The sequence below is a fragment of the Notolepis coatsorum genome (assembly GCF_963971535.1).
Source record: "Notolepis coatsorum genome assembly, chromosome: 1".
Classification (NCBI taxonomy): Eukaryota; Metazoa; Chordata; class Actinopteri; order Aulopiformes; family Paralepididae; genus Notolepis; species Notolepis coatsorum.
In genome coordinates, this window is record NC_140165.1 from 173,118,049 (window position 1) to 173,131,670 (window position 13,622).

A 13,622-nucleotide genomic window follows, 5' to 3' on the forward strand; every position below is an offset into this window, starting at 1 on the left:
AGAGGACAGAAGACAGAGGACAGTGAAGACAGAGGACAGTGAAGACAGAGGACTGAAGACAGAGGACTGAAGACAGAGGACTGAAGACAGAGGACTGAAGACAGAGGACAGTGAAGACAGAGGACTGAAGACAGAGGACAGTGAAGACAGAGGACTGAAGACAGAGGACAGAAGACAGAGGACTGAAGACAGAGGACTGAAGACAGAGGACTGAAGACAGAGGACATTGAATACAGAGGACTGAAGACAGAGGACTGAAGACAGAGGACTGAAGACAGAGGACTGAAGACAGAGGACTGAAGACAGAGGACAGAAGACAGAGGACTGAAGACAGAGGACTGAAGACAGAGGACTGAAGACAGAGGACAGAAGACAGAGGACTGAAGACAGAGGACTGAAGACAGAGGACAGTGAAGACAGATGACTGAAGACAGAGGACTGAAGACAGAGGACTGAAGACAGAGGACTGAAGACAGAGGACAGTGAAGACAGAGGACTGAAGACAGAGGACTGAAGACAGAGGACTGAAGACAGAGGACAGTGAAGACAGAGGACTGAAGACAGAGGACTGAAGACAGAGGACTGAAGACAGAGGACTGAAGACAGAGGACTGAGAGGACAGTGAAGACAGAGGACTGAAGACAGAGGACAGTGAAGACAGAGGACTGAAGACAGAGGACTGAAGACAGAGGACAGTGTAGACAGAGGACTGAAGACAGAGGACTGAAGACAGAGGACAGTGAAGACAGAGGACAGTGAAGACAGAGGACTGAAGACAGAGGACTGAAGACAGAGGACTGAAGACAGATGACTGAAGACAGAGGACTGAAGACAGAGGACAGTGAAGACAGAGGACAGTGAAGACAGAGGACAGTGAAGACAGAGGACAGTGAAGACAGAGGACTGAAGACAGAGGACTGAATACAGAGGACAGTGAAGACAGAGGACAGTGAAGACAGAGGACTGAAGACAGAGGACTGAAGACAGAGGACTGAAGACAGAGGACTGAAGACAGAGGACAGAAGACAGAGGACAGTGAAGACAGAGGACTGAAGACAGAGGACTGAAGACAGAGGACTGAAGACAGAGGACTGAAGACAGAGGACAGTGAAGACAGATGACTGAAGACAGAGGACAGTGAAGACAGAGAACAGTGAAGACAGAGGACTGAGGACAGAGGACTGAAGACAGAGGACTGAAGACAGAGGACTGAAGACAGAGAACAGAAGACAGAGGACTGAAGACAGAGGACAGAAGACAGAAGACAGAGGACTGAAGACAGAGGACAGTGAAGACAGAGGACAGTGAAGACAGAGGACTGAAGACAGAGGACTGAAGACAGAGGACGGAAGACAGAGGACAGAAGACAGAGGACTGAAGACAGAGGACTGAAGACAGAGAACAGAAGACAGAGGACTGAAGACAGAGGACAGAAGACAGAGGACTGAAGACAGAGGACAGTGAAGACAGAGGACTGAAGACAGAGGACTGAAGACAGAGGACTGAAGACAGAGGACTGAAGACAGAGGACTGAAGACAGAGGACAGTGAAGACAGAGGACTGAAGACGGAGGACTGAAGACAGAGGACAGTGAAGACAGAGGACTGAAGACAGAGGACAGTGAAGACAGAGGACTGAAGACAGAGGACAGTGAAGACAGAGGACTGAAGACAGAGGACAGTGAAGACAGAGGACTGAAGACAGAGGACTGAAGACAGAGGACAGTGAAGACAGAGGACTGAAGACAGAGGACAGTGAAGACAGAGGACAGAAGACAGAGGACTGAAGACAGAGGACAGTGAAGACAGAGGACTGAAGACAGAGGACAGTGAAGACAGAGGACTGAAGACAGAGGACTGAAGACAGAGGACTGAAGACAGAGGACAGAAGACAGAGGACTGAAGACAGAGGACTGAAGACAGAGGACAGACGACAGAGCACTGAAGACAGATGACTGAAGACAGAGGACAGAAGACAGAGGACTGAAGACAGAGGACTGAAGACAGAGGACTGAAGACAGAGGACTGAAGACAGAGGACAGAAGACAGAGGACTGAAGACAGAGGACTGAAGACAGAGGACTGAAGACAGAGGACTGAAGACAGAGGACTGAAGACAGGGGACTGAAGACAGAGGACAGAAGACAGAGGACAGAAGACAGAGGACTGAAGACAGAGGACTGAAGACAGAGGACTGAAGACAGATGACAGAAGACAGAGGACAGAAGACAGAGGACTGAAGACAGATGACTGAAGACAGAGGACAGTGAAGACAGAGGACTGAAGACAGAGGACTGAAGACAGAGAACTGAAGACAGAGGACTGAAGACAGAGGACATTGAAGACAGAGGACTGAAGACAGAGGACTGAAGACAGATGACTGAAGACAGAGGACTGAAGACAGAGGACTGAAGACAGAGGACTGAAGACAGAGGACAGAAGACAGAGGACAGAAGACAGAGGACTGAAGACAGAGGACTGAAGACAGAGGACAGAAGACAGAGGACAGAAGACAGAGGACTGAAGACAGAGGACAGTGAAGACAGAGGACTGAAGACAGAGGACTGAAGACAGAGGACTGAAGACAGAGGACTGAAGACAGAGGACAGTGAAGACAGAGGACTGAAGACAGAGGACTGAAGACAGAGGACTGAAGACAGAGGACTGAAGACAGAGGACTGAAGACAGAGGACAGTGAAGACAGAGGACTGAAGACAGAGGACTGAAGACAGAGGACTGAAGACAGAGGACTGAAGACAGAGGACTGAAGACAGAGGACTGAAGACAGAGGACTGAAGACAGAGGACTGAAGACAGAGGACAGAAGACAGAGGACAGAAGACAGAGGACTGAAGACAGATGACAGTGAAGACAGAGGACTGAAGACAGAGGACTGAAGACAGAGGACTGAAGACAGAGGACTGAAGACAGAGGACTGAAGACAGAGGACTGAAGACAGAGGACAGAAGACAGAGGACAGAAGACAGAGGACTGAAGACAGATGACAGTGAAGACAGAGGACTGAAGACAGAGGACTGAAGACAGAGGACTGAAGACAGAGGACAGTGAAGACAGAGGACTGAAGACAGAGGACAGTGAAGACAGAGGACTGAAGACAGAGGACAGAAGACAGAGGACTGAAGACAGAGGACTGAAGACAGAGGACATTGAATACAGAGGACTGAAGACAGAGGACTGAAGACAGAGGACTGAAGACAGAGGACTGAAGACAGAGGACTGAAGACAGAGGACGACTGAAGACAGAGGACTGAAGACAGAGGACAGAAGACAGAGGACAGAAGACAGAGGACTGAAGACAGAGGACAGTGAAGACAGAGGACTGAAGACAGAGGACTGAAGACAGAGGACTGAAGACAGAGGACTGAAGACAGAGGACAGTGAAGACAGAGGACTGAAGACAGAGGACAGTGAAGACAGAGGACTGAAGACAGAGGACAGTGAAGACAGAGGACTGAAGACAGAGGACAGTGAAGACAGAGGACAGTGAAGACAGAGGACTGAAGACAGAGGACTGAAGACAGAGGACTGAAGACAGATGACTGAAGACAGAGGACTGAAGACAGAGGACAGTGAAGACAGAGGACAGTGAAGACAGAGGACAGTGAAGACAGAGGACAGTGAAGACAGAGGACTGAAGACAGAGGACTGAATACAGAGGACAGTGAAGACAGAGGACAGTGAAGACAGAGGACTGAAGACAGAGGACTGAAGACAGAGGACTGAAGACAGAGGACAGAAGACAGAGGACAGAAGACAGAGGACAGTGAAGACAGAGGACTGAAGACAGAGGACTGAAGACAGAGGACTGAAGACAGAGGACAGTGAAGACAGATGACTGAAGACAGAGGACTGAAGACAGAGGACTGAAGACAGAGGACTGAAGACAGAGGACTGAAGACAGAGGACAGTGAAGACAGAGGACTGAAGACAGAGGACAGTGAAGACAGAGGACTGAAGACAGAGGACTGAAGACAGAGGACTGAAGACAGAGGACAGAAGACAGAGGACTGAAGACAGAGGACTGAAGACAGAGGACTGAAGACAGAGGACTGAAGACAGAGGACTGAAGACAGGGGACTGAAGACAGAGGACAGAAGACAGAGGACAGAAGACAGAGGACTCAAGACAGAGGACTGAAGACAGAGGACTGAAGACAGATGACAGAAGACAGAGGACAGAAGACAGAGGACTGAAGACAGAGGACTGAAGACAGAGGACAGTGAAGACAGAGGACTGAAGACAGAGGACTGAAGACAGAGGACTGAAGACAGAGAACTGAAGACAGAGGACTGAAGACAGAGGACTGAAGACAGAGGACATTGAAGACAGAGGACTGAAGACAGAGGACTGAAGACAGAGGACAGTGAAGACAGAGGACTGAAGACAGAGGACTGAAGACAGAGGACAGTGAAGACAGAGGACAGTGAAGACAGAGTACTGAAGAAAGAGGACTGAAGACAGAGGACTGAAGACAGATGACTGAAGACAGAGGACTGAAGACAGAGGACAGTGAAGACAGAGGACAGTGAAGACAGAGGACAGTGAAGACAGAGGACAGTGAAGACAGAGGACTGAAGACAGAGGACTGAATACAGAGGACAGTGAAGACAGAGGACAGTGAAGACAGAGGACTGAAGACAGAGGACTGAAGACAGAGGACAGAAGACAGAGGACAGAAGACAGAGGACAGTGAAGACAGAGGACTGAAGACAGAGGACTGAAGACAGAGGACTGAAGACAGAGGACAGTGAAGACAGATGACTGAAGACAGAGGACAGTGAAGACAGAGGACTGAAGACAGAGGACAGTGAAGACAGAGGACTGAAGACAGAGGACAGTGAAGACAGAGGACTGAAGACAGAGGACTGAAGACAGAGGACTGAAGACAGAGGACAGTGAAGACAGAGGACTGAATACAGAGGACAGTGAAGACAGAGGACAGAAGACAGAGGACTGAAGACAGAGGACAGTGAAGACAGAGGACTGAAGACAGAGGACAGTGAAGACAGAGGACTGAAGACAGAGGACTGAAGACAGAGGACAGAAGACAGAGGACTGAAGACAGAGGACTGAAGACAGAGGACTGAAGACAGAGGACTGAAGACAGAGGACTGAAGACAGAGGACTGAAGACAGGGGACTGAAGACAGAGGACAGAAGACAGAGGACAGAAGACAGAGGACTCAAGACAGAGGACTGAAGACAGAGGACTGAAGACAGATGACAGAAGACAGAGGACAGAAGACAGAGGACTGAAGACAGAGGACTGAAGACAGAGGACAGTGAAGACAGAGGACTGAAGACAGAGGACTGAAGACAGAGGACTGAAGACAGAGAACTGAAGACAGAGGACTGAAGACAGAGGACTGAAGACAGAGGACTGAAGACAGAGGACTGAAGACAGAGGACAGAAGACAGATGACAGAAGACAGAGGACAGAAGACAGAGGACTGAAGACAGAGGACTGAAGACAGAGGACTGAAGACAGAGGACTGAAGACAGAGGACAGAAGACAGAGGACAGAAGACAGAGGACTGAAGACAGAGGACAGAAGACAGAGGACAGAAGACAGAGGACAGTGAAGACAGAGGACAGTGAAGACAGAGGACTGAAGACAGAGGACTGAAGACAGAGGACTGAAGACAGAGGACTGAAGACAGAGGACAGTGAAGACAGAGGACTGAAGACAGAGGACAGTGAAGACAGAGGACTGAAGACAGAGGACAGAAGACAGAGGACTGAAGACAGAGGACTGAAGACAGAGGACTGAAGACAGAGGACATTGAATACAGAGGACTGAAGACAGAGGACTGAAGACAGAGGACTGAAGACAGAGGACTGAAGACAGAGGACTGAAGACAGAGGACAGAAGACAGAGGACTGAAGACAGAGGACTGAAGACAGAGGACTGAAGACAGAGGACAGAAGACAGAGGACTGAAGACAGAGGACTGAAGACAGAGGACAGTGAAGACAGATGACTGAAGACAGAGGACTGAAGACAGAGGACTGAAGACAGAGGACTGAAGACAGAGGACAGTGAAGACAGAGGACTGAAGACAGAGGACTGAAGACAGAGGACTGAAGACAGAGGACAGTGAAGACAGAGGACTGAAGACAGAGGACTGAAGACAGAGGACTGAAGACAGAGGACTGAAGACAGAGGACTGAAGACAGAGGACAGTGAAGACAGAGGACTGAAGACAGAGGACAGTGAAGACAGAGGACTGAAGACAGAGGACTGAAGACAGAGGACAGTGTAGACAGAGGACTGAAGACAGAGGACTGAAGACAGAGGACAGTGAAGACAGAGGACAGTGAAGACAGAGGACTGAAGACAGAGGACTGAAGACAGAGGACTGAAGACAGATGACTGAAGACAGAGGACTGAAGACAGAGGACAGTGAAGACAGAGGACAGTGAAGACAGAGGACAGTGAAGACAGAGGACAGTGAAGACAGAGGACTGAAGACAGAGGACTGAATACAGAGGACAGTGAAGACAGAGGACAGTGAAGACAGAGGACTGAAGACAGAGGACTGAAGACAGAGGACTGAAGACAGAGGACTGAAGACAGAGGACAGAAGACAGAGGACAGTGAAGACAGAGGACTGAAGACAGAGGACTGAAGACAGAGGACTGAAGACAGAGGACTGAAGACAGAGGACAGTGAAGACAGATGACTGAAGACAGAGGACAGTGAAGACAGAGAACAGTGAAGACAGAGGACTGAGGACAGAGGACTGAAGACAGAGGACTGAAGACAGAGGACTGAAGACAGAGAACAGAAGACAGAGGACTGAAGACAGAGGACAGAAGACAGAAGACAGAGGACTGAAGACAGAGGACAGTGAAGACAGAGGACAGTGAAGACAGAGGACTGAAGACAGAGGACTGAAGACAGAGGACGGAAGACAGAGGACAGAAGACAGAGGACTGAAGACAGAGGACTGAAGACAGAGAACAGAAGACAGAGGACTGAAGACAGAGGACAGAAGACAGAGGACTGAAGACAGAGGACAGTGAAGACAGAGGACTGAAGACAGAGGACTGAAGACAGAGGACTGAAGACAGAGGACTGAAGACAGAGGACTGAAGACAGAGGACAGTGAAGACAGAGGACTGAAGACGGAGGACTGAAGACAGAGGACAGTGAAGACAGAGGACTGAAGACAGAGGACAGTGAAGACAGAGGACTGAAGACAGAGGACAGTGAAGACAGAGGACTGAAGACAGAGGACAGTGAAGACAGAGGACTGAAGACAGAGGACTGAAGACAGAGGACAGTGAAGACAGAGGACTGAAGACAGAGGACAGTGAAGACAGAGGACAGAAGACAGAGGACTGAAGACAGAGGACAGTGAAGACAGAGGACTGAAGACAGAGGACAGTGAAGACAGAGGACTGAAGACAGAGGACTGAAGACAGAGGACTGAAGACAGAGGACAGAAGACAGAGGACTGAAGACAGAGGACTGAAGACAGAGGACAGACGACAGAGCACTGAAGACAGATGACTGAAGACAGAGGACAGAAGACAGAGGACTGAAGACAGAGGACTGAAGACAGAGGACTGAAGACAGAGGACTGAAGACAGAGGACAGAAGACAGAGGACTGAAGACAGAGGACTGAAGACAGAGGACTGAAGACAGAGGACTGAAGACAGAGGACTGAAGACAGGGGACTGAAGACAGAGGACAGAAGACAGAGGACAGAAGACAGAGGACTGAAGACAGAGGACTGAAGACAGAGGACTGAAGACAGATGACAGAAGACAGAGGACAGAAGACAGAGGACTGAAGACAGATGACTGAAGACAGAGGACAGTGAAGACAGAGGACTGAAGACAGAGGACTGAAGACAGAGAACTGAAGACAGAGGACTGAAGACAGAGGACATTGAAGACAGAGGACTGAAGACAGAGGACTGAAGACAGATGACTGAAGACAGAGGACTGAAGACAGAGGACTGAAGACAGAGGACTGAAGACAGAGGACAGAAGACAGAGGACAGAAGACAGAGGACTGAAGACAGAGGACTGAAGACAGAGGACAGAAGACAGAGGACAGAAGACAGAGGACTGAAGACAGAGGACAGTGAAGACAGAGGACTGAAGACAGAGGACTGAAGACAGAGGACTGAAGACAGAGGACTGAAGACAGAGGACAGTGAAGACAGAGGACTGAAGACAGAGGACTGAAGACAGAGGACTGAAGACAGAGGACTGAAGACAGAGGACTGAAGACAGAGGACAGTGAAGACAGAGGACTGAAGACAGAGGACTGAAGACAGAGGACTGAAGACAGAGGACTGAAGACAGAGGACTGAAGACAGAGGACTGAAGACAGAGGACTGAAGACAGAGGACTGAAGACAGAGGACAGAAGACAGAGGACAGAAGACAGAGGACTGAAGACAGATGACAGTGAAGACAGAGGACTGAAGACAGAGGACTGAAGACAGAGGACTGAAGACAGAGGACTGAAGACAGAGGACTGAAGACAGAGGACTGAAGACAGAGGACAGAAGACAGAGGACAGAAGACAGAGGACTGAAGACAGATGACAGTGAAGACAGAGGACTGAAGACAGAGGACTGAAGACAGAGGACTGAAGACAGAGGACAGTGAAGACAGAGGACTGAAGACAGAGGACAGTGAAGACAGAGGACTGAAGACAGAGGACAGAAGACAGAGGACTGAAGACAGAGGACTGAAGACAGAGGACTGAAGACAGAGGACATTGAATACAGAGGACTGAAGACAGAGGACTGAAGACAGAGGACTGAAGACAGAGGACTGAAGACAGAGGACTGAAGACAGAGGACGACTGAAGACAGAGGACTGAAGACAGAGGACAGAAGACAGAGGACAGAAGACAGAGGACTGAAGACAGAGGACAGTGAAGACAGAGGACTGAAGACAGAGGACTGAAGACAGAGGACTGAAGACAGAGGACTGAAGACAGAGGACAGTGAAGACAGAGGACTGAAGACAGAGGACAGTGAAGACAGAGGACTGAAGACAGAGGACAGTGAAGACAGAGGACTGAAGACAGAGGACAGTGAAGACAGAGGACAGTGAAGACAGAGGACTGAAGACAGAGGACTGAAGACAGAGGACTGAAGACAGATGACTGAAGACAGAGGACTGAAGACAGAGGACAGTGAAGACAGAGGACAGTGAAGACAGAGGACAGTGAAGACAGAGGACAGTGAAGACAGAGGACTGAAGACAGAGGACTGAATACAGAGGACAGTGAAGACAGAGGACAGTGAAGACAGAGGACTGAAGACAGAGGACTGAAGACAGAGGACTGAAGACAGAGGACAGAAGACAGAGGACAGAAGACAGAGGACAGTGAAGACAGAGGACTGAAGACAGAGGACTGAAGACAGAGGACTGAAGACAGAGGACAGTGAAGACAGATGACTGAAGACAGAGGACTGAAGACAGAGGACTGAAGACAGAGGACTGAAGACAGAGGACTGAAGACAGAGGACAGTGAAGACAGAGGACTGAAGACAGAGGACAGTGAAGACAGAGGACAGAAGACAGAGGACTGAAGACAGAGGACAGTGAAGACAGAGGACTGAAGACAGAGGACAGTGAAGACAGAGGACTGAAGACAGAGGACTGAAGACAGAGGACTGAAGACAGAGGACTGAAGACAGAGGACAGAAGACAGAGGACTGAAGACAGAGGACTGAAGACAGAGGACTGAAGACAGAGGACTGAAGACAGAGGACTGAAGACAGGGGACTGAAGACAGAGGACAGAAGACAGAGGACAGAAGACAGAGGACTCAAGACAGAGGACTGAAGACAGAGGACTGAAGACAGATGACAGAAGACAGAGGACAGAAGACAGAGGACTGAAGACAGAGGACTGAAGACAGAGGACAGTGAAGACAGAGGACTGAAGACAGAGGACTGAAGACAGAGGACTGAAGACAGAGAACTGAAGACAGAGGACTGAAGACAGAGGACTGAAGACAGAGGACATTGAAGACAGAGGACTGAAGACAGAGGACTGAAGACAGAGGACAGTGAAGACAGAGGACTGAAGACAGAGGACTGAAGACAGAGGACAGTGAAGACAGAGGACAGTGAAGACAGAGTACTGAAGAAAGAGGACTGAAGACAGAGGACTGAAGACAGATGACTGAAGACAGAGGACTGAAGACAGAGGACAGTGAAGACAGAGGACAGTGAAGACAGAGGACAGTGAAGACAGAGGACAGTGAAGACAGAGGACTGAAGACAGAGGACTGAATACAGAGGACAGTGAAGACAGAGGACAGTGAAGACAGAGGACTGAAGACAGAGGACTGAAGACAGAGGACAGAAGACAGAGGACAGAAGACAGAGGACAGTGAAGACAGAGGACTGAAGACAGAGGACTGAAGACAGAGGACTGAAGACAGAGGACAGTGAAGACAGATGACTGAAGACAGAGGACAGTGAAGACAGAGGACTGAAGACAGAGGACAGTGAAGACAGAGGACTGAAGACAGAGGACAGTGAAGACAGAGGACTGAAGACAGAGGACTGAAGACAGAGGACTGAAGACAGAGGACAGTGAAGACAGAGGACTGAATACAGAGGACAGTGAAGACAGAGGACAGAAGACAGAGGACTGAAGACAGAGGACAGTGAAGACAGAGGACTGAAGACAGAGGACAGTGAAGACAGAGGACTGAAGACAGAGGACTGAAGACAGAGGACAGAAGACAGAGGACTGAAGACAGAGGACTGAAGACAGAGGACTGAAGACAGAGGACTGAAGACAGAGGACTGAAGACAGAGGACTGAAGACAGGGGACTGAAGACAGAGGACAGAAGACAGAGGACAGAAGACAGAGGACTCAAGACAGAGGACTGAAGACAGAGGACTGAAGACAGATGACAGAAGACAGAGGACAGAAGACAGAGGACTGAAGACAGAGGACTGAAGACAGAGGACAGTGAAGACAGAGGACTGAAGACAGAGGACTGAAGACAGAGGACTGAAGACAGAGAACTGAAGACAGAGGACTGAAGACAGAGGACTGAAGACAGAGGACTGAAGACAGAGGACTGAAGACAGAGGACAGAAGACAGATGACAGAAGACAGAGGACAGAAGACAGAGGACTGAAGACAGAGGACTGAAGACAGAGGACTGAAGACAGAGGACTGAAGACAGAGGACAGAAGACAGAGGACAGAAGACAGAGGACTGAAGACAGAGGACAGAAGACAGAGGACAGAAGACAGAGGACAGTGAAGACAGAGGACAGTGAAGACAGAGGACTGAAGACAGAGGACTGAAGACAGAGGACTGAAGACAGAGGACTGAAGACAGAGGACAGTGAAGACAGAGGACTGAAGACAGAGGACAGTGAAGACAGAGGACTGAAGACAGAGGACAGAAGACAGAGGACTGAAGACAGAGGACTGAAGACAGAGGACTGAAGACAGAGGACTGAAGACAGAGGACATTGAATACAGAGGACTGAAGACAGAGGACTGAAGACAGAGGACTGAAGACAGAGGACTGAAGACAGATGACTGAAGACAGAGGACGACTGAAGACAGAGGACTGAAGACAGAGGACAGAAGACAGAGGACAGAAGACAGAGGACTGAAGACAGAGGACAGTGAAGACAGAGGACTGAAGACAGAGGACTGAAGACAGAGGACTGAAGACAGAGGACTGAAGACAGAGGACAGTGAAGACAGAGGACTGAAGACAGAGGACAGTGAAGACAGAGGACTGAAGACAGAGGACTGAAGACAGAGGACAGTGAAGACAGAGGACTGAAGACAGAGGACAGTGAAGACAGAGGACAGTGAAGACAGAGGACTGAAGACAGAGGACTGAAGACAGAGGACTGAAGACAGATGACTGAAGACAGAGGACTGAAGACAGAGGACAGTGAAGACAGAGGACAGTGAAGACAGAGGACAGTGAAGACAGAGGACAGTGAAGACAGAGGACTGAAGACAGAGGACTGAAGACAGAGGACAGTGAAGACAGAGGACAGTGAAGACAGAGGACTGAAGACAGAGGACTGAAGACAGAGGACTGAAGACAGAGGACAGAAGACAGAGGACAGAAGACAGAGGACAGTGAAGACAGAGGACTGAAGACAGAGGACTGAAGACAGAGGACTGAAGACAGAGGACAGTGAAGACAGATGACTGAAGACAGAGGACTGAAGACAGAGGACTGAAGACAGAGGACTGAAGACAGAGGACTGAAGACAGAGGACAGTGAAGACAGAGGACTGAAGACAGAGGACAGTGAAGACAGAGGACAGAAGACAGAGGACTGAAGACAGAGGACAGTGAAGACAGAGGACTGAAGACAGAGGACAGTGAAGACAGATGACTGAAGACAGAGGACTGAAGACAGAGGACTGAAGACAGAGGACTGAAGACAGAGGACAGAAGACAGAGGACTGAAGACAGAGGACTGAAGACAGAGGACTGAAGACAGAGGACTGAAGACAGGGGACTGAAGACAGAGGACAGAAGACAGAGGACAGAAGACAGAGGACTCAAGACAGAGGACTGAAGACAGAGGACTGAAGACAGATGACAGAAGACAGAGGACAGAAGACAGAGGACTGAAGACAGAGGACTGAAGACAGAGGACAGTGAAGACAGAGGACTGAAGACAGAGGACTGAAGACAGAGGACTGAAGACAGAGAACTGAAGACAGAGGACTGAAGACAGAGGACTGAAGACAGAGGACATTGAAGACAGAGGACTGAAGACAGAGGACTGAAGACAGAGGACAGTGAAGACAGAGGACTGAAGACAGAGGACTGAAGACAGAGGACAGTGAAGACAGAGGACAGTGAAGACAGAGTACTGAAGAAAGAGGACTGAAGACAGAGGACTGAAGACAGATGACTGAAGACAGAGGACTGAAGACAGAGGACAGTGAAGACAGAGGACAGTGAAGACAGAGGACAGTGAAGACAGAGGACAGTGAAGACAGAGGACTGAAGACAGAGGACTGAATACAGAGGACAGTGAAGACAGAGGACAGTGAAGACAGAGGACTGAAGACAGAGGACTGAAGACAGAGGACAGAAGACAGAGGACAGAAGACAGAGGACAGTGAAGACAGAGGACTGAAGACAGAGGACTGAAGACAGAGGACTGAAGACAGAGGACAGTGAAGACAGATGACTGAAGACAGAGGACAGTGAAGACAGAGGACTGAAGACAGAGGACAGTGAAGACAGAGGACTGAAGACAGAGGACAGTGAAGACAGAGGACTGAAGACAGAGGACTGAAGACAGAGGACTGAAGACAGAGGACAGAAGACAGAGGACTGAAGACAGAGGACTGAAGACAGAGGACTGAAGACAGAGGACTGAAGACAGAGGACTGAAGACAGGGGACTGAAGACAGAGGACAGAAGACAGAGGACAGAAGACAGAGGACTCAAGACAGAGGACTGAAGACAGAGGACTGAAGACAGATGACAGAAGACAGAGGACAGAAGACAGAGGACTGAAGACAGAGGACTGAAGACAGAGGACAGTGAAGACATAGGACTGAAGACAGAGGACTGAAGACAGAGGACTGAAGACAGAGAACTGAAGACAGAG